This window comes from Bombus flavifrons, chromosome 3, assembly GCF_040668555.2.
Source record: "Bombus flavifrons isolate JBK064 chromosome 3, iyBomFlav1_principal, whole genome shotgun sequence".
In the NCBI taxonomy this organism is placed as follows: Eukaryota; Metazoa; Arthropoda; class Insecta; order Hymenoptera; family Apidae; genus Bombus; species Bombus flavifrons.
The window spans coordinates 6,914,325-6,934,855 of record NC_138444.1 but is presented as its reverse complement, the minus strand read 5'-3'; the positions used below and the strand labels follow the sequence as shown (position 1 = coordinate 6,934,855).

At 32.4% G+C, this 20,531-nt stretch overlaps 1 protein-coding gene across 5 annotated transcripts in view; it reads right to left on the bottom strand.

Moving 5' to 3' along the window:
* Window positions 1-20,531, bottom strand: part of Synd (protein kinase C and casein kinase substrate in neurons protein Synd) — a 59,584-nt gene that overhangs the window by 17,995 nt on the left and 21,058 nt on the right. The window contains exons 1-2 of one of the 5 annotated variants that reach the window (XM_069110529.1): window positions 10,598-10,729; window positions 9,167-9,340 (exon numbers count right to left, since the gene is read on the bottom strand). The exons of 3 other annotated variants lie outside the window; for them this stretch is intronic. The gene's annotated coding sequence lies outside the window, so the exon portion shown is untranslated. Of the gene's footprint in view, window positions 1-9,166; window positions 9,341-10,597; window positions 10,730-20,531 lie in introns of those variants that run through there. One more of the 5 variants, XM_069110528.1, reaches the window with a different exon arrangement.

Genomic DNA, 20,531 nt, shown 5'->3' with positions numbered 1-20,531 from the left:
TTTTACCGAGATGGAAGGATAAGTAACTACGATCACCTTTATTGCTATTTAAAATATACATGTTGATTCATCGTTGATTGGTAAAAAGTGGAAAAAAGTTTATCTTTGATCGGGCTATTTTTTTTCGATCATCTTCCATATTAGTGACATCATGCTCGACAGAAACGTGTTGGAATGTCTGTGTTTTGTGTGTTACGATCACGATAAAGAATGTCGATAACATTGGAAGGTACGAATAAATGTGACTAACGTGAATTATTTCAAGGCAATTTATAAACGATGAAATAAAATTATAACAGTTTTATTCTAAAACTTTCGGAATTTCGAAATTGATAATTCTTATTTTAATCTGACATAATAAAACAAAATAACCGAGAATAAAATTCTCAATATCAAAATCAATATGTATACGCAGTATCATTAGTTGTTTAACTAAATAGTTTATTTAACAAATGAAACATATAGAGAGTAGCGTCGACAACCTCGATTGTGATAATCGGTCTTGATAGCAACGAGACAAACAAAGTTCATAGTTTCATATAAAAATAACGTAGTCAATGTTGATGTGGTTACACAAGAATGTTATTTTTATGTAGTGTTTATAGCACGAGTATGATAAAAGGAATTTTACGTGTATTCACCTTTCTCTTTGTAAAGTACATAATTACACTATAGGAAGGAATATTTACTTTCCGTAACCTGTAGAAAACTGTGGTGTGAAACGTTAAGCAAAAATATAAGATAATTCTTTGTGATATTTAAAGACTGATTTAAAAACGGATAGTTCTTTAAATAATCCCTATTATCCACATTCATGAATCTACTTATCTATTATTATTCAGGGTAACATATATTTATAAATTAACAAGTAAAGTCTTTATTTTGTGTCGATATCTACACATACGAAATAAATTTCCAAGGAAAATCCATTTAAAACCTGCAGATAAACGTCGGTTAACGATAAGGCAACCTTCGGATTATATACACATCGTAGAACATTTTCCAATATACATTATTCAAGTGTTTTTCTTATACAAGTCATGTACAGTACATTAGGGTACATTTCCGTAAAAGCAACAAAAAAGGCACATTACCTAATTTTCCTTATCATGATTTTTCGATTAAGGTAAGTGCAATCAATCGGAATGCACGAGATTTCTTTCTCTATCTAAGCAGATAATCATGCTTTTTATATTATCATTTAAAACATTACATTTCATCTTAATCCATTATAAGCCAATGCTGTTTACGCAACATTTCGCTAGCAAATCTTTTTCGATCATTTTACATTATCGAATTCCGTGCTTTAACGTTGTAGTTTTGAAGGAGAATTCGAAAGATTTGCTTAATACTTTTGTCATCACCGTTTCTTCCATCTAACTTCTACAATTTTATGAAATTTAAAGAAATTGAAGTACGCGTAACATTATGATGAACTGTTGCTTGGTCCTTAACAGCTTGAAACTGTTGTCAAGAGAAAGGATAGAGGCAAACTACTTTTAAACATATTGTTCATTAAGGCACAAGCAATAGCAAGAGATCAGAAATCTGTTTGGCGGGAATATGTGTCGCGATGCAGCAAGAACAATGCTGGGAATACAACAACCGAGGAAATGGATGACCTTAAAAGCAACCTCGTACACGAATTGCCGAGGAAGAAGTAAGAACTTTACGTGTATCGAATTCCTTTTGGAACCAACTATGCGCTTCGTCCTCATCTTTTCGGCCCGAGAAGAAATATCTTTCTGACCCAATTTTCCAATCGTAATTATATCTTTATTTATAGGAGCAAGAACGATGACACTGTATAAAAATATGAACTGTTTCATGATTCTAGAAATATTCTGTTGGAAGAATACATAGCAGTTTGTTAACATCTTGTCTGCTGAACAGAGATGTGGTTCTTCGTTAGGACTGAAATTTTGTTTCTTGAAACTTGTCAATTTTTGTACGTGATGCCAACGTCCTAAAGAAAAGCCATGTGTCTTTTGTAGTTGATTCGACAATAGGTGATGGATTCGCCAACAATAAAGATTTTTATTATCAGACTGCGGATTTTTATGGAAATTTATATTTTTATGGGCATAACTATAGAAATACAATTTAAGTAGAAAGACTCGTTTTATACATTTTATATATTTTCGTGTAGTACATACATTCCCTTTTTTGTACCTCTGTATCTTTAAACTTCGAGTAAACGCGTAAAATATCACAGTTATTTATCATTTATTAATATTGATTTGATGCAAAGGCTTAATTTATAGTCAAAAGAAATTTTTTGATTTCGTTTCACATATATATGTAGTTCGCTCTTATTGAAATGTCCAATTTATGTGGAAAGCTTCAGCAAGTAAGATAATATTTTCTATTACAAAATGATGCTCACTTCTACGTGACTGACAGCTATCGACAGGTTGTCGATAGTTTACGAAACACTTGTGTTACGTAACCACACGATACTATGTTACGATCAATTTTCCCAACTTCCTATGCAGGAACATGTTTCATTTTAATCCAATAACAAAATCAATAAACACTTGTTTCTACGTGTATAAACACATTTTAATGAATATAAATGTTCTAAACTTAGTCTAAGACCTAAACACAAATTTTCGCCAATTGTTCATAAGTAAAAAATTCTGACCGATTGATTTTTTCAATTAACACGTGTATATTATGAATCCAACAGATGTCCTGATGTAATACTTATGAACGATAGTGTACTTTAGAGGAAATAGGGTGCGAGTTGACCTCTCGCCTGGAACCTCTTAACTGGTTCCTCGAAGTAGTTCTCCGGAGCGTCTCAAAGAGGCCCGGCAACATGATTGTGTAGGAAAATGAGCTTCTTTCTGTAGCAACACGTTGAGCAATTCATCTTTTCAATACCCTTACCAAGTGAAATAGATTCGCAAACGGTGTGAACGTGTGAGTGTGTCATTCATGGAATCATCTTCTGGGTAGTCTGATGGCTTTCAACGAACCAGCGCGGGTCAACATACTCGGCAGACACCGAGAAATTTTTCCTTTCGGTTCGACATCATCTTATCGATCGCCTAGTTTTTAGTCGTATCAGGGGAATGAGGCAATTTTTATCGAAAGAAAGAAATATTTCGGTAAATAAACAACAATTTCTAAGGAAAGAAATATCTACTTTTTAAAGGAAAAAGAGTGAAATAAAACTGGAGGAATATTTTTGAAAGATTTTTTAAAAGATGTGGATATTATAAGAAACATAAAGTAAATAGAAAATAAAATTTGTAGATTTTATGGTACGTATTTGCTTTCAGTATCAGCTATCCTTATTTTAATCAACGCTTACCTACGTATATCTGGCGTTATATAAATAATGAATTATTAAATGGAATGAATGATAATAAATGAAGATTGATAACGATGATAGAGGTTTAATATCGCGTTTGGCAATGAAAGATTACAAATAGTAATTTGTCGTCGACACGAGGTTACTGGAGATCGACCTGGTTACGGTTTTCATTACGTCCTTGAATTTATGTGCGGTATCCGTATAATACACTCAATTTTACGGCACGATCGAAATAAATGGGCTAATGCGTTTTGTTCCTTGCTTTGATAAAGAGATTGAAAGTAAAGTGTGTCTATTGTACATCGAAAGTTTTATAAAGAATTTAATTGCGATCGAGGAAACTCTTTGGAATGGAAAAGATTATTATAATTCATCGTCGACATTGAGCTAACATTTAACGATTTACTAACTTAGTAATTTAATAATTAGTAATTATATATTTATATATTACAATAATCTTTAATAAATAATTCTGAGTGAAAAAATTTTGTACCATTAATCCGAAATTTAATAATTTAGTAACTTAGTGATTTAATAATTTAGCCAATATTTTATCTTATACTCTAGAGCACAAAGTAATTCCCTAAATATAGATGTGGGTTAAGACCAATATTGAATTTCGATAAATCAGCGAATTAATGTCAATTTATCGTATTAAACGTTGCATAACGCAGAAATTATCGTCCGATAATTTTAGACAAGTTATAAATTCATAATTGAAATTTAATTTAAAAAGATATTTTTCCAATTATATTCACAGCAAAACTTAATTTTGAATATCTCATTTTTCAATTATATGTGTGCAGGAAACGTTGCGATATAATGCTCCGCTATTTTCCAGTTTTGTTTACACTTTTGGGTTACTTTAGAGGCTGAATGCGAAAGCTTTTAGATAAATTGTCAGATTTTTAAACGTCCGAAGAAGAATGTATATCCCAGATTTTCAGCCATTATAATTTTCTCTCCTCGAAGATTAATAATCACAAACAAATTAATTTTAATATCAAAAGAAAAAACTAATACCAGAAAAATTCTAAGAAAGATTAATTCTACATTTTTCGTTTATAAATTAGATCATTCTTTATAAATATATTTACAAATTATTTATATTAAGAAATTTCAATATAAAGAAGAAAGACTAATATATCGATAATAAAAGGAAAAATACCTATTTTATGTAATAAAAATGATATAATATAAAATATGATATATATAATATAACGTATTAAGGTTGTCTCAAAAGTTTCTTCTTGTTGCAATAGAATAAAATGGATCATACATAATTTGAAAAAATAATATAAAACAAATAATGTTGTGGAGCTATTATTTCCTAATAAAACGAAAGAAACTTTCGGGCATCCTGATATATATAATATAAAAATGATTTTTTTTCTCTTGAGTCTACCTAGAATTGCAAGGACGAAAGTCAGAATGTTTGTTAGAAGTATTCTTTTCAGAATTTAAGATACAACGTTGCAATTAGGCCAAGCTTCTCCCATTGGCCTTGGACAAGAAACCCTTTAGGCCATGACGTCATACATTGTTCAGAGTTGTGTTGTGGTAGGTCACGTCACTACGTTTCAAAATCGTACAAATATTTGTCGAGCAACAGAATTATATAGAAGAAAAAAGTAAACAAGGAATCTTGATCAAATTGACTCTTTGCTCTGTCGTGGCCGCAGAATACCTATACTTAATACACTAAAACTTTATATACCTATGAAGATATCGAATTTTTAATAATCGTACGGTATAATATAAAATTGACTGAATTTGCCTATGGAGCGATAAATCAATAAATTTATATCGTAGATATAGGTGCTTTCTTTATATTGGCTATCGTAATTAAGAGAATGTAAATACATAGTATTATCTTGGAGATTAGCAAACTTTCATATGGGACATGTCGTCATTTTTTAAGCAAATAATTTTTTAATTACATTAGAAATAACTGAGTTTTCTAATATTAACTCATGGAGATACAGTAATCATGATTTCATTAACTGATACATAATTAGATTTTATTTCATATTCAATGGAATACTTACAATTACACGCTGTGTAAGTCTAAAATATGCAAATGCATATAAGATACAAAAGACTTATAGGTGCAAATTTCTTCGATCAATCGGATGTAAGGGAATAAATAAAAAAGGTAGTCGTCTTATCATGTAACACATTTTATACATTATATCGTTATCGTTCCTTTCGAAAAATAATTATATTCATTACATCGCAGATATTATAAAATATGCATTAGAAATATAAGATTGTAATCACAATTCATCAGTATTCCGCGTAGCGTGAATAAAAAATTTACATGAAACCAACGCAATTTGTGTTTTCCATATTTATTACCATTTACTATCTATGATTAAATGACTTGCGAAATTTCTTTTCATTGATTTATCGTAAAGGTTCTATGAACAAGAAGAGAGGAACAGGAAGTAATGCACTGTAAAAAGATGTGAGAGAGAAATCGTCGAATAAAAATAGTACAGGGCAGGGTTTATGTGTATAGATCGCGAACGAGGGTTCTGAACGAAAAGAAAGGATTTGAGTCCGGATCGATGGTAAAACAAGTCTTGACAAAAAGCTCTTTTGTTCGGGAACACAGCCTCTTGAATTGAAGGATGTATGCAACTTTGTGCAGCTATGCCAATTTCTGTCTTCGTTTACAATCGTTGTCTATTCTTTTCAGCTTTATTCATGCAACTTGCAATGAGAGTAATTACAGCAAATTTTATTTAATTCTTTATCTGATGCAAACCATATTATAGAAGTTCAACTGAACACAACTAAAACAATCGTAGAATTACTTTCGAGTAATCTTTGGAAAGACCTCAAAAGCTTAAACAAGACACAGTACTACTAAGGATAAGATCATCTAATTAGTCGATCCTTTAATTACTCGAAGCACCGTAGTATGACAAATCACGAGTTGCTGGCCAAGAGGCTGAATAGAGAAGCCATGATTATTACAATTATCCCTCTCTCTTTTTCTCCTTCTTCTTCCAAGCCATTTCCTGTTTTCCAAATTCCTTTCATCGTAAGTATTAAATAAGTTTCCGGCTAATTAAAATTCTAACACGAAGACACTTGTACCGTTGTAGCAACGTTATGTTTGGTCTTGTTGGTTTACATCAAAAGTGACATATCTCAATTGCATCACTACAATTGAAGTATAAAGTTCATTGAAGTTTCAAAAAGGATATTGTTGTAAAGATAATTATTGCTTCTTTCTTTTCCTTTATCATTAATAATGTATTATCTCAAAGCTTATGACTTTATCGATGAAATAACGTGCATGGCTCTTGTTGAAATTTGTTTGACTAATAACAACAAAATACTAAATAAATCTTGCTCGTGAATTTTGTATGAAGAGTATCATAACTCAGAATCGGAGTAGTAAATATGAATTTATCGAGTTAAATGAGAATATTATAGTATTTTTCATAAAGCTCAATGTCTTATTATACAAATTTTCTGTCAAGCCACTTCTTGTTTTCCGAATTCTTTTCATTGCGAGTAGTAAGTAAATTTCGGGTAACTGAAATTCCAACAAAAGCTTGGAAAATGGATGAGAATAGCGAGTGGAGTGACACAGGAAAAGACTTGAAATATTCGGGGCGTAAAGATTCCGACAAATTTCAGTGCCATGTTTCATCTCGAGGCAGTCAAGTTGCCTCGTCGCTGAGATCTCATTTTAACCGGTGCTCCGACGAAATTTACGTGAATCAGTCAGCCACGAAACGTTTACAACTTCGCTTGCAACCGAAATTGTGATAACGCAGAAAAATTTGAAAATTCTTTTGAAACCACGGCTACTGTTCTATTCATTTGTCGAATCGTTTGGAGGCTATGTTTTTATGTTTTGCTTGTTAAAGTCACTGTAGATATTGGTAATTAACATCACTCTGCCTATACACAGGGTCAGATCCCTAGTACAGGGGGAGCGATTATTCCATGAGCGATGATCGAATTAGCTCGTAGTCGAGAAAAGCCAAGGTTAATAATCAGTATTAGGGCATCGTGAGAGCTTGATTAACGCTAATGTCGACCTGAATCGAACTTGGACGATATCATTCACAAACAGTTTCAGAAAGAAACATTCGATCTCGTTTCTATGGAAAAATAGAGATTGATAAACCTATATAATCTCTATGAAATGCTAGAAACTGGTAATCTATATCTCTAACGTTTCTACAGGAAATTAAACACTGATGTTCTAAATCTATAAAATACCTATGAAAAATTACAAATTGCTCACTCCGATCGCTTTGATAGTTCTACTGCTAAATTATAGAAATTTTAATCAAATGAATTTCATGCACTATTGATTAAACAATTATTCGGTACTACTTGAACTAACGATCTCCCATACTCTTCAGATCTTGATTAGATCAAAACCGTCTTTAATATAAAGCGAAAAGGATGCTTGCGTTCGCAATAAAAAGGAAAAAGAAAAAAAGAAAGAGGAGGAGAGAAGAAAGAAGAGATGCATAAGGGAGAATATTCGAAGAGCAAGCGTGCGCGACTGTGTAACGAAGCGCATCCGTAATACGCGTCTGCACACGTAATAACATACGAAAATAACGAAACAGGGAAGTTAACGTGTTGCAGCATTCATCGTGCCAAGCTTCTCGTCCCTTTACAACTTCCTCAAATTACCAACTTATACGCGGTGTGTTTGTCACTCGAGCAACTTTGAGGTATTTCAAAAACCTGGATAATTGGCTGTTTACCACTCTTCACCTTCTACACACTACGTTTCTCTTTTCATTAATGGAAATTATTCGAATAAGGACGATTTTGAGTTAAACTTAATTATAGAATTTATGAAATCTAATGACTTTTATTCTTGAATTACATCTTTAACTTTTTCGCTTTAATTTTAGATTAATTTTGTTCTTAAGATATTAACTTGTAAAGAATTGTTAAAATCTATGAATACTAAGCTGTCTTGTGTTTTTTGCACTACTTTTACAGTACCTTTTAATGTGTATGATGCATGACGATACAATGGAATATTTGTTTTATGATTGATTGACGATAACTTCTTTTTATAATTATTTCACATAAGCTAGTACATATTAGAAATATTCCATGATAATTAATTTAATAATTAGTGTGATCTATTATAAGTAGTACAGATAATAGTATGATATATGATTTTATTGTAAATGATAAACATTTAAATTTTATTATGTGCTTTCTTAAACACAGAGGAATCGCAATTTTTTCATTATGCAATGGAATATCGTATTTCCACGATTAAATACAATAACGAATAAGCATTGCACGCGGTTACAATAATTAGCACTATAATTAATATCTTTCTAAAACGAAGCTAACCGACCGACAACCATAACGGAGGTAGCATTTTAAATAAGCCGGGAGCATATCCGAGTCTGTGTTTTTCTTTCTCGTTGAATTATGGTAAACCGCTAGCCATGCTCCTCTACTAGGCTACATTCGAAATTAACTGTATCCTTCGCAGAGGAAATGCAGTCTCTGGACGCGTCTACCTCATCCTTACAGTGTAATTTCCCCTTTTTCTATTTTATTTTCGCTTGCGTGAACATAATCCGTACACTATACCGGAATTTAGAATCAAGCTTTCAAGAAATTGATACGCGTCATTATCCTTCAGCAACGCATGGTATGCGTATTCCATATTAATTCACTTACAAACAAATACAAATGTAAAGAAATATCGCTAGGGCTGAAGCACGTACTTGATTAATTTTCAAATTCCATTTTCTCGAGAATGAAGCGTCTTATGAACAAATTTTATTCTACATTTTTGACATATTTTTTCTTAACTAAGTATCATCCCCTTACCTATTATACTAGGATTACTAGAACACCCTATATAAGCGAGGATGTTGAGCACATAACAATGCATCCAGTTATCGAAGCGTATCCTTGATTCACTCCCCTATACGTAAATACTTGGAACATTCCGTGTGCGCACACTTTACAGCCATGCTCCGCATTTCTACGTTCGTGTTTGTTCTGTCGTGTGAATCGTTCGATAAATTTATCATAATATAAAATGTACATCGCTGTAGTTAATTCTATGTGGGGACACCTTATACAGGATGCGGCCGAATAACATGTAAAAGCGTGCAGAACATGATTCCTTGTAGGAAAATAGAAAAAAAATATAGAATAAAACTTTTTTCATTCTCCGGTTAGTTTATGAGAAAATCGATTTTGAAAATTTATCAAGTATATTTGAACATGGCTAATTCCGGATTACAGAGGATTAAATAATCGACAGGAGGTCATTCTACGTGTGAAAATAAGTCGAATATAAACATGTTCGGACTCTATTTTCTTGAAAATAAAGCGTCAAACGAAAAAATTGCATTTCATATGTTTTACTTACTTTCGCTTCTACAATAACATCCTATTGATTGTTTACTCATATCCATATCATAGTAATTAGCTATGTTCAAGTATGCTTGATGAATTTTCAAACTCGATTTTCTCGAAAACTAAACCAAAAATGAGAAATTTTTATTCTTTATTATTTTCTTATTTTTCCATAAGAAATCACGTCATGTCGGCTTTCTCGTGTTATTCGGCTGTGTCTTGTAGATCCACAAATCAAAAGTCGCATGTGCAGCAGTGTATAAAAAAAATGATAGTAAATATACGATTTTTAAACACTCAATTCATCAAGTATAAATACATCCTCAGACTAATTAATTCTATATTTGGACACCCCTATATGCACAGGATGGTCTAAAAATTAGTCCCTCCCCCCCGATTTTTCAAACACTTCCAATCGATAAACAAAAGAATGTTTGGAACAAAAGTTAATCAACTTTCAATCGACTATAAAGTTGCAATATTAAAAAGTTCTTCATACTGCAATTTGCAGTCGATTGAAAGTTGATTAAGTTTTGTTCAAAACATTCATTTGTCCGTCGATCGTATCTGAAAAGTCAGGGGGACTGATTTTTAGATCACCCTATATATATTTATACCCGCAAAGAATTTTTCAATTAAATCTTGTACGTTTCCATTCATCAAGAAGACGATAGTAAGTATACAACTTTCAAATATTCACTTTATCAAGTATAAAAACACTGTTAAAATAATTAATTCTATGCTTGAAACACCCTATATGCCCATAAACGACACGCTAATTAAATCTTGCACGTTTCCATTCGTCACGATAGTTCGTCGCACGCGCAGCAAAATATGTACATACATTCATACACAAGAAGACGGTAGTAAGTATACAACAGAGAGGATTTTTACCTTGCCTGGATGGCATGGTTGAGCAACGATCCTCGTGAAACGGAACAATTTTCTTAATTTATACCAACAGAACGGAATTACGGCACCGGTTCGATATCATTGAAACGCGCCACTGAAATGCGCCACTGAAATGCGCCACTGAAATGCGCCACTGAAATCACCGCATACTTTCGGTCGGTTTGAGAAAGCCTGATGAATCGACGGCGAAGTTTATAAATAACGCGTCGACTGAGAGAACGCGAAGGAAATCCACACTGTACGACGCGACGGTTCAAAGTAAACTGACTCGACTGACTGAACTGACGACGTTCCTCTCTCCAGAACTCGACTACCTCCGAGGCTCAACGAGAGTGGAAAAAGCAATACGCACACGATGCGATGTTATGTTATATGTTCGCCAGAAAGGACATGCAATTAGTCGAAACGATAATAATAGCTAACACCTCATACTGTATTCTATGATTTAATCACATCTAGCTACCAGCAAATTCATATGTTTTTAAAAGATTTTACGTTAATGACTTTGAGATTAGTTTCGTGAAATATATATAGCGACTCACTGAAAATATTAGGTTGGAGGTAATCACATATACTGGTAAATATTAGGTAGGTAGGAAAAGTTTTTTTTCGTTTTATAAGAAAATAATGGATGCGTAACATTTTTTGTTTTATATTCCTGTTACATTTGTTTCAATAGAACAAAATGGATTACACATAATTCTATAAAATAATATAGAACAAAAAATGTTGTGCATCTATTATTTTCCTATAAAACGAAAGAAACTTTTCGGACAACCTAATATTTGGACATTTACCATAGATTTAACGTTGTATGTATAACACATTATTACATAAGAATTATAACATTATATCTTACGTGCATTTAATATACAATTATGTATCGTATGTATATATATAGATAGATAAATAGGTATACAGTATAAATATATATATACAGTCATGTTTAACCTTGAATGCTCAAACACATGGAAAAATACGAATGATACGAAAAAATGTTTCAGACAATGTTGCATGAAATCGACGGGGACATATACTGTACCCATGTCAAACTTTGAAATGTACTGTGAAGCTCATATTACAATTTTTTAACGGGAAACTGTATTTTTATTACGTGCTCTTGCTAGCTGACATTGAGACGTTTCCAAAACACGTTCCCAATTCGTGTCTTTCGCACCATCTGTTATCGAGATATGAACGTTCAAATTCGACATGTCGCCAGCATTAACGTTGCTCGGTGTACACCGTAGAGACACAAAAAGAAAATTTCTGATAATCATAATCCGAATACGCAGTTTTCCAACGTTTCTAAAACACTCGGTCAGTTCCGAGCAGTCAATTCAGCTAATTCCTTGTATTGCTCGCTTCAATTTGTAAGTTCATATGTCTCGAGAGCAGGTTATGCGGAAGATACAAGTTTGTAACATTTTGAAAACATCTGAATGTCAGCTAGATTGAAACAAATTTGGACATGTATTATAATTATAAAAATTACAAAAGATGTTCTACAAATGTACAGCTAGCAAAAAATTAGTATACAGCATGAATCTTAAACATATAAGAAGCGTTAAAAGTTGAATACCTGTATAAGTCTGTGCGTTTGCGGAAGAATGATTGTGGACTTACTGAGTCACACGCGAGGTGTTTAAAAATTTATGGAGCAAAGTGAGTGGCCTTATCAGGCTGTCGTAGATTGATATTCGTACTTGCGGAGAAAAAACGGGGAGAGATAAAAGTTTTGTGCTTTTTTCCGGGGAAGATAAGGTAGATCGAAAGAAATTCTTTTTTTAGGCGATGACATTTGGAAAATTTCAAGATACTTCCTATTTCTCCATTTTTTAATTCTTTATATCGAAACATGTTTTCGATAATGGTGGAATTATGTTCATATACTGTATGTTATTCATAGTAAAAGTAAAGTTGAAAATATGTCGTTAATCATACGTGTTTGAAACTTGAAAACTACTGTTTGACCCATTTGTCACTACGAGTGATAATTACGATGCTAATGGAGGTGTTAATGCGGTTGAGTAACTCTTTTTTACATGCTGCAATATTTACTGCCTTTTATTCAAATATCTTTATCAACAATTCTTATTGAAGTTAAAATTTTTCAAACTTCTAAAATATAATCACTACATCAAGATTCATCTATTCAATGTAATACATTCCAATTTTTATTGACGATTGCTTTTAAGAAATTAAGTTCCAAATATATATATATATATATATATATATATATATATATATATATATATATAAAAGGAAACAAAATCTTTAATTTTAGGAGAAGCAAATATTTTTAGTAAAAGGATAAAGTACGTTCTTCTACAAATAGTTGCAAAATTTCTTAACCAAAAAGAATTATGATGAGGTAAAAGAAGGAATCCAAATGTTGCAACAAGATTAAGTTGGAAGAAAACAACTTCCTATAAAAATTAACAACGTAAAACTCATTGAATTAAATCGAATGTTGAATTTCAAATGACACACGATTCTTCAATCTGCGCAATTGATCCAAAGCAATAAAATGACGAATCGATGAGTCCCCAGTGTTACACGCGCGAAACCAACATTGCTATGGCCGAAGGTCTGGCGCACGCTTTAACCGCTAATCGATTAAGAACAGAAGAGAGCCTGCGTAACTACCACTCCTTCATCGTAAAAATTTATTTGCTTACACCGCTAATTAGCCCCACGGCGTTATATGCGTCCTCTATATCGCAAATCGGTCAAGGATGGTTAATTTTTTCCAAGCAATTATGAATGATATAAATTGAATTTATGATCTTTTGAAAATGATAAAAATAGATACGTATCATATTTAAAATAACTAATAACAGTGTTTTAATGTCTTAATTTGACAATTAATTTTACGGATCAGTGAATATACAGGCTATCAAATTAAAAAAAACATGACCATATTTGCATAAGGAGATAATTAAAAGAGAATAGTGAACTTCGATCCATGATTACTGTTAATAGCAGTATATATCGTACTTTACAATATGACGTAAAGCAAGCTGAATTAACTGTTTAAATAAACGTAACTTTTGTTGAATCATGTAGACCTGATATTTGTTATTCATACTGGCTATCGTTTGATCACGAAGCTTTATGTTGTAAGGTATAAAAACAAACTTTAACAGCCATGTAGTCAAAAATCATTGGAAAATATAAATCTTTATTACAAGAATAGTTTATATGAAAAATATGTATATAGGAAATAAATGAATTATGTAATAAATTTTTGTACTTCGACTGTTTAAAATTTGTATTATATTAATAAAAGTTTTATTTCCTCCTTTCCACCTAATACCATATAGTCACACAAATCAACTACTATCATCGATTATTAATGGCAAATATCAAACAGTAAAATATTCTTGAAAATTTATCTGATAGATTCATTAAACATATACTGAGCAAATATAATTTTCTTAAACTTATATATTTATAGATATTTTACGGTTGATATCATTATTATGAAAGGAATAACTTTTTGTAATAATCTGTGTACATACAAAAGTGTTCACTATAACGCGATTCACTATTTTTCTGTCATTTGTCACCATGTAATAAAAAGTGTTTTGAACAGTACTTTAATAGCGTCGAGTGTACTGCAAATGACGATAAAAAGAATCCCGAAAATACTTTGTTTTCAGAACGAAACCAAGGTCAGCTTGGGTAACATAAATAGGACCATATGTTGTTTTTCTTTATGAAAGTGTAGGAAACTTAACGGCAAATTAAAAAAGCATACTACTTGATATTTTATTTTATGGTATGAACTCGATACCAGGTTTATAATGTCAGTATACTTGCAAATTGTTCAAATTGCATATCGCCTTCTATAATACAACATTTTGCTTTTTTGCAGAGGTTTGAATGACTTGCTGTTATTAGTGTGTCTGGGTGTATAACACTACACGCTGCCAGTAATTCTCTCTTTCTGACATGTATGTAATATTCTGAAATGTATCAACGAATGAAATATTATTTCCACTACCTACCTAGTATTAAACGTAATATCGAGAAGCTAAAAATATCGTGTAATATGCTTTTGGAATTTGTCGCAAAATCCAATTTCATGAAAAAATACAACATATGGTCCTATTTATGTTGCCTAAGGTGAGCCTGGTTTCGCTATGAAAACAAAGTGTTTTCGGACATTTTTTGTCGTCATTTGTAGCACACTTGACACCTCGACGGCTTAAAACATTTTTTGTTACATGTTCGCAAATGACAGAAAAATAGTGAGTCGTAGAGCAACACGTGTGATCATATTATGATGCTTAAATTATCATCAGCACAGCGATTTATTACGATAGATAAGACGGAGTAGATTCGAACGTAAAAGTGAATAAAAAAAAAAAAAAAAAAAAAAAACGGAAAATAACCTTTGAGTGAAACAAGCTTTCTAACTGCTTATGGTAACGAATTTAGTTGGCTTCGGATAACCTGACCAACATTGCCGGCATTATAGCATCCATAGCACGTGCGTGTTAGTCCAGTTTGATTAAGCTTCGGTTGCATTTCGCCAACTGTTATATAAGCTGAAGGCGCACGCTTTCTTCGAATTTGGGAATTATCTTCGTCAGCGAAATAGCTCGTGTGTTGAAATCGAGATAAATGGTTTCCCCGGTTTTGTTCAGTAGAAATAATACACTCTTCCCTATTCCGTAGCATGATGTTGATAGAGGTTTTCTCTATTTTGAAGGAAAATATTATTATGAAATTTTCGTATTTTATACACGTACTGATTTGTACATTTATATTATATACTTTTGTATAGAAACTTCTCTTGTTTTCTAATGTAAGATTAGTGGAAATGTTTTGAAATGTTAGTAATAGTACACTTTCCTTATAATATTTCCATTATAATATATATTAATATAATTATAATAAATTATAATTATAATTAGACCAATAATTTTAGTAAATCCGATACACAAATTTAAGGATCTATTGATATATAATTATTGCCACTAGTAATTGGCACTTAGTTAATTTACGAGTAACTTTATAAGTATCTATAACAAACCATTTTTTCTTTTTTAATTATAACGTATAGCAGTATTGAAAATTCGGTAAATCTAATAGGAAAATTCCTCCCCCCCCTCCAAGAAAGGAAGAAGAGAATTTGTTACTCCGTCGCTTTTCATTTTTGTCATTTAGTAATCTAGCAATTGACACCTTTTTAATTTGTAAGTGGGGTCGTCGTATAAGGAAAAAGCGTACTACGTTTCTTGTCTCTATTGATTAAGTTACCAATAGAGCGTACAAAGGGGGTTGGCTTCCTCGACTGTCGTAGCTTGATGGTTCGAGAGGCCCTATTTGTGTTCAATCCTGTTATAAATCTGACGATGATTATATTGCACATGGTAGGAGAACCGCTTATGTACCTCTGCACTTTACATACACGGATTCGTACTATGTCCACGGTTAACGAACTCTCACAGACGAAGAAGAAGAAGAAGAGCCCGAACTCTGTGTGTTGGACATTTTACGACATCGTGTGAAGCTTCAGTAATGATCGTCATTCGCGAAAGGAACTTGGGTTCGTAGATTTTTATTGCACGAAGACACGTTTACGCGCTATAAAATTTGATCAACTTGCAAGATTGTATGCGTTTCATCTTTGAAAAGACATAAGAATTAATTTATTTAAATTATATGTTGCACTGATTTATTAACTCGTTTGTGCCTGAGAGTACATAACATGTATTATGTCGTATCGTAATAGTGGATAATAGTCGAAGTGTTTGTATAAAGTTTTATGTAATAAGCTAGTAATTCCTCATTCTTACTATAAATATCAAAATGAAACTTATAAATTTCAGCATTCTAAGAGGTATGTAGTTGGATGTCAAATACATCCCCGAACAAGTAGAGAAGCCTGTAATTCTGAAATGCTCTCTAAAAAGAAAGATCGAACCACGGAACTACACACCAGGCTTCGTTTTCTCTACGACAAGAACAACTCCTCCCCGACTCTAAGTAAATCTCATAAAAGAAACGGTTGTTATGAGACACTTTGTAGCTTTACTACACGTTCACAGGGTGAAGGTACGAGTGTGAAAATCGTTTGTGCAACAGCTCTAGATGCAAGATACAATAATATACATCCGTGTAAAATTATTATTAAGATTAAGAAAATTCTAAAGATAAATATAAATATAATGCGTTTTTAGACCATCGAAGGAACCATTTTAACATGAAACCAATCTAAAAATGCATATATATATATACACTCATACTATATATCTTGTGATTTCTATATATATTTTTGGATTCGTTTTAAACTTGACCAATACAATCATGATAGACGTCATTATAGTGCTATATAATGAAATTCCAAATTATTGCATATAAGACACAAAATATACAGTCACTAGTGGTATCTAGGTAGAAGTGTTCGAATATTTTCATAAATCTGTGTATGTTTCTACTATTAAAATGGCATATCTGAACAATGATACTTCGGTTCCGCCAAATGGAACAGAAACTATGATCTAACTGTTCCGCAGCAAAGCCGCGGAAAAAGAACAGGGCAACGGGATGTTTCCCGCTCCAAATACGACGGGTAATTCCATCGTATGTATAATTTATTTTTCGGCGTTCGGTGTTTCGCGGAAGTTGACCATGTGGCTTCCTGATTGAACACTCGCCAGTTTCGAGCGCGGTCTCCTTCTGAACCGTCCCGCGATCTTCATATAGGTAATGCATGCAAACTCAGTCTGATCGGTTTAATGAGGATGTACTCCGTCTGAATGACGAGTGTAAATTACGCGCTCGCGCGCTCATCGTCTCAGTGCGCTGTATAAACGTCGATGTTAATATTGCACGCGGCGTTACGTCCATTCCTAGTTTTCTCTTATTCTTTCTTTCCTTCCTCAAGTATTCTTTGCTAAGTTGAATGTAGCGAGCTTGTAGATTAAAGAATTAAACGAACATAACAGTTGATCTAACCAATAGATTCGCGAGCCACTGGCGAAGATGATTTTTGATGGGTTGCGTTAAATATTAAAATGTGAAGGTAGTTTACATGTTCATTAGAAGAGTTTTACTCAGAGAGAATCGTCGGATAAACAATTCAAAGACGAATTACTATCTCTGTCTAGTGCTTCTCCGTTCGTAATATCAAATCAATTTTAAATTGCTGATTAATCAAATCTTCACAATTACCTACATTTCGTGTAATATTCGAGTGAATCGTCAAACTCTATCGTTCTCAAAAGTGGGTCTCGTGTCATAAAAGTTTGGAGAATCCTGATCTAATCGATTGGTCTTAGGATTGTCGATTCATTTTAATTCAGAATTTTATTTTAAAATTACACTCCATTAGTTTCCCATAAAATATTCTCCTCTTTTGACGATCAAAATATATGTAATTTTAGTTCTGACTAATTTGTATCCTAAATTCCCGTCAAAAGTACTCGAACGGGATGATTCGCAATTACATGCATTGAAAACGACGCAAAATAGCCGTAAATTATGTTTTTTTTTCTTTGCGAATAATTAACAGGATAAAGGAAGAAACTCGATGCTATTAATAACGTGGACGTACATTGTTCCAATCTCTATAAATACTATCGCGTCGCGTAGCGTCGGTTTTGTCGCGTATTATACATAGAGATGTTCAAAGATAGTCAGTCGAGGCTTTTTCTTTTTTCCCTTACAGTGACACGAAAACGCTGGATTTAACGATGGGGTGACGAGAAAAAAGAAGATGATTTTTCTGACTGTGGAAGGGCTGTGCGAGTGCCGAGGGAAACGTTTTTAGATGAATATTACATCTCGCCCAGTGCATAAACTCACGTTACTGTGGGTTTAGAACTCTGAAATTAAAATAGATTTCGCGTGTATGTAAGTGTAAGTTTAGTTTTTAAGGGATACGCTTTTACACGGGAGAATAAGAGATTTTTTAACCTTGCTGTGTTCTTTGGACAATTTTAAATCCAATCATGTGACTTTTTATTCTTAACACATTTTCTTAAAGTCCTTTTGTTTGTTAAAATAGAAGTAAAAACATAGAAATTCGAGAAGCGCAGTAGATTTAAATATAACTATATATTCAATAATTCTCAAAATGTACATTGATCGGCGAATAAAGGAATATTTGAAAACAACGTAGCGAAAGTAAATGAACGACAGTATTGGCAATATTGATAGTGTAACATTTGTAAAATGAAGGGAATAAGGAGTTGTTCGTTCAATAATTTCCATTAGTTATTTCGTGTTCTCTTAAAATAAAAGTCCTTTATTAACACGACTTCTGACGTACGCAATATCGACAGCTTTAAGCAAGTAGGCGTTGACGATTCAATAAAACAGTAGTTTAGCTACCTTCGTGACACGAGGAAATACTTGGCAACGTACAAGCTAAAAAGCAATTCTATCTTTACTTTATAAACAAAATAAATCCCTTTTCATGCATTTGTTACATTTACAGTTTATGACGATCACATTTCTCTAAATCTAATTAATTCGTATAAAAAAGAATATAATATCAAAATATTTATCACTTAATGATAAGTCTAATTTTTAGTATTACAAGTAAATAATAAATGCACGGAGTATCTTTTTTAAAAATTAAAGTATATGTTTTATGCGACACGATATATAATATTAAGGACAATCGCTATGAAACCGTTAGGAAGAGTATTTTGAAATCCAAACGAGTTGCATAAGATGCAACGTTATAGGGACACGATCACCTTATTGCAACGTGTTCGCACCGTTATTCATGATCTAGTTTAATAACGTTAGATAGCATCGTTCTTGAAGCTAAGAATGATAACTGAAATTTAATTCTGCACGTAAACGCACCACTTACGACAAGAATGCACACAATTCCGGAAGTGACAGAGATTATACGTACAGGTGAAAGCGATACCTCTCGTAGAGATTGCATTCTTTCGTTCTTAAGATACTCTAATAACGAAATTACTATCTAGTAATTACTATAATGCATAAAATTAGCAATGAATGAATTTTTATAAGATTTTTTATAGTTCTATAGTATTTTATAGTAATCAGTTGTATAACATTAATTGAAAATCTGTAGATATTCAGGGAAAATTCAAAAAAGTTCAGCAATAATTCTGCCTTTTTTTTAAATAAACGGAGTATCAGAATTTTCCTACTTCTATCTTTCTAACAACAAAACATATGTTGTAATAAAACGTATAATAATTTTCAGATTGAGCAAATCCATCACAGAGTATTCATTATAGAGCATTCGAGGCGATTCTTATGTTAAATAGAATTGAGGAACACAATAAAAGGGCTTTATGAAGGCCACATCTGCTTCTCTCTTTTCAACAGGAAGTTGCTCCAAGTCGTTTCATGGGAAACGTACAACGAATCTAACATTCGTATCTATCTAGAAAATGAATGCGGCGAAATAAAAACTTCTCCCTATGAATGCGTACATACGTCTTCAAGTCACAATTCTTGCATTAAAAAAGTTTCTCACATAAGGCGAAAGTATTTGATAAACATATTTAGATAAAAATTTTCCTAATTAATAAGAAAAGATGTCATATACATACTTAGTTAATAAAGAGAAAATGGGAGATCAGATAGAAAGTAGAGTCAGTTGAATTTTAATTTAAATATTCTCTTGAAATGTTGATAGGACTGGATTAGGTAGGATAAATTTATTTAAAAAAATAACCGAATAAAAGGTTACATCTGATAAAAAGATTGAATAAGAGACAAAGCATTCGTAAAACACAAAAATTGATTCGTGAACGGAATCGAATGAATGGATTATTCTATTGAAAAGATTCTCTTGGAAAAATTAACAAGCACTGTCAATGGAAATTACGTGTTATACGTCGCACGCGATAAAATGTATGAATCACTATGGTTGGCCTATGTGTTTGCATAATAATGTTTCTGAAGAATA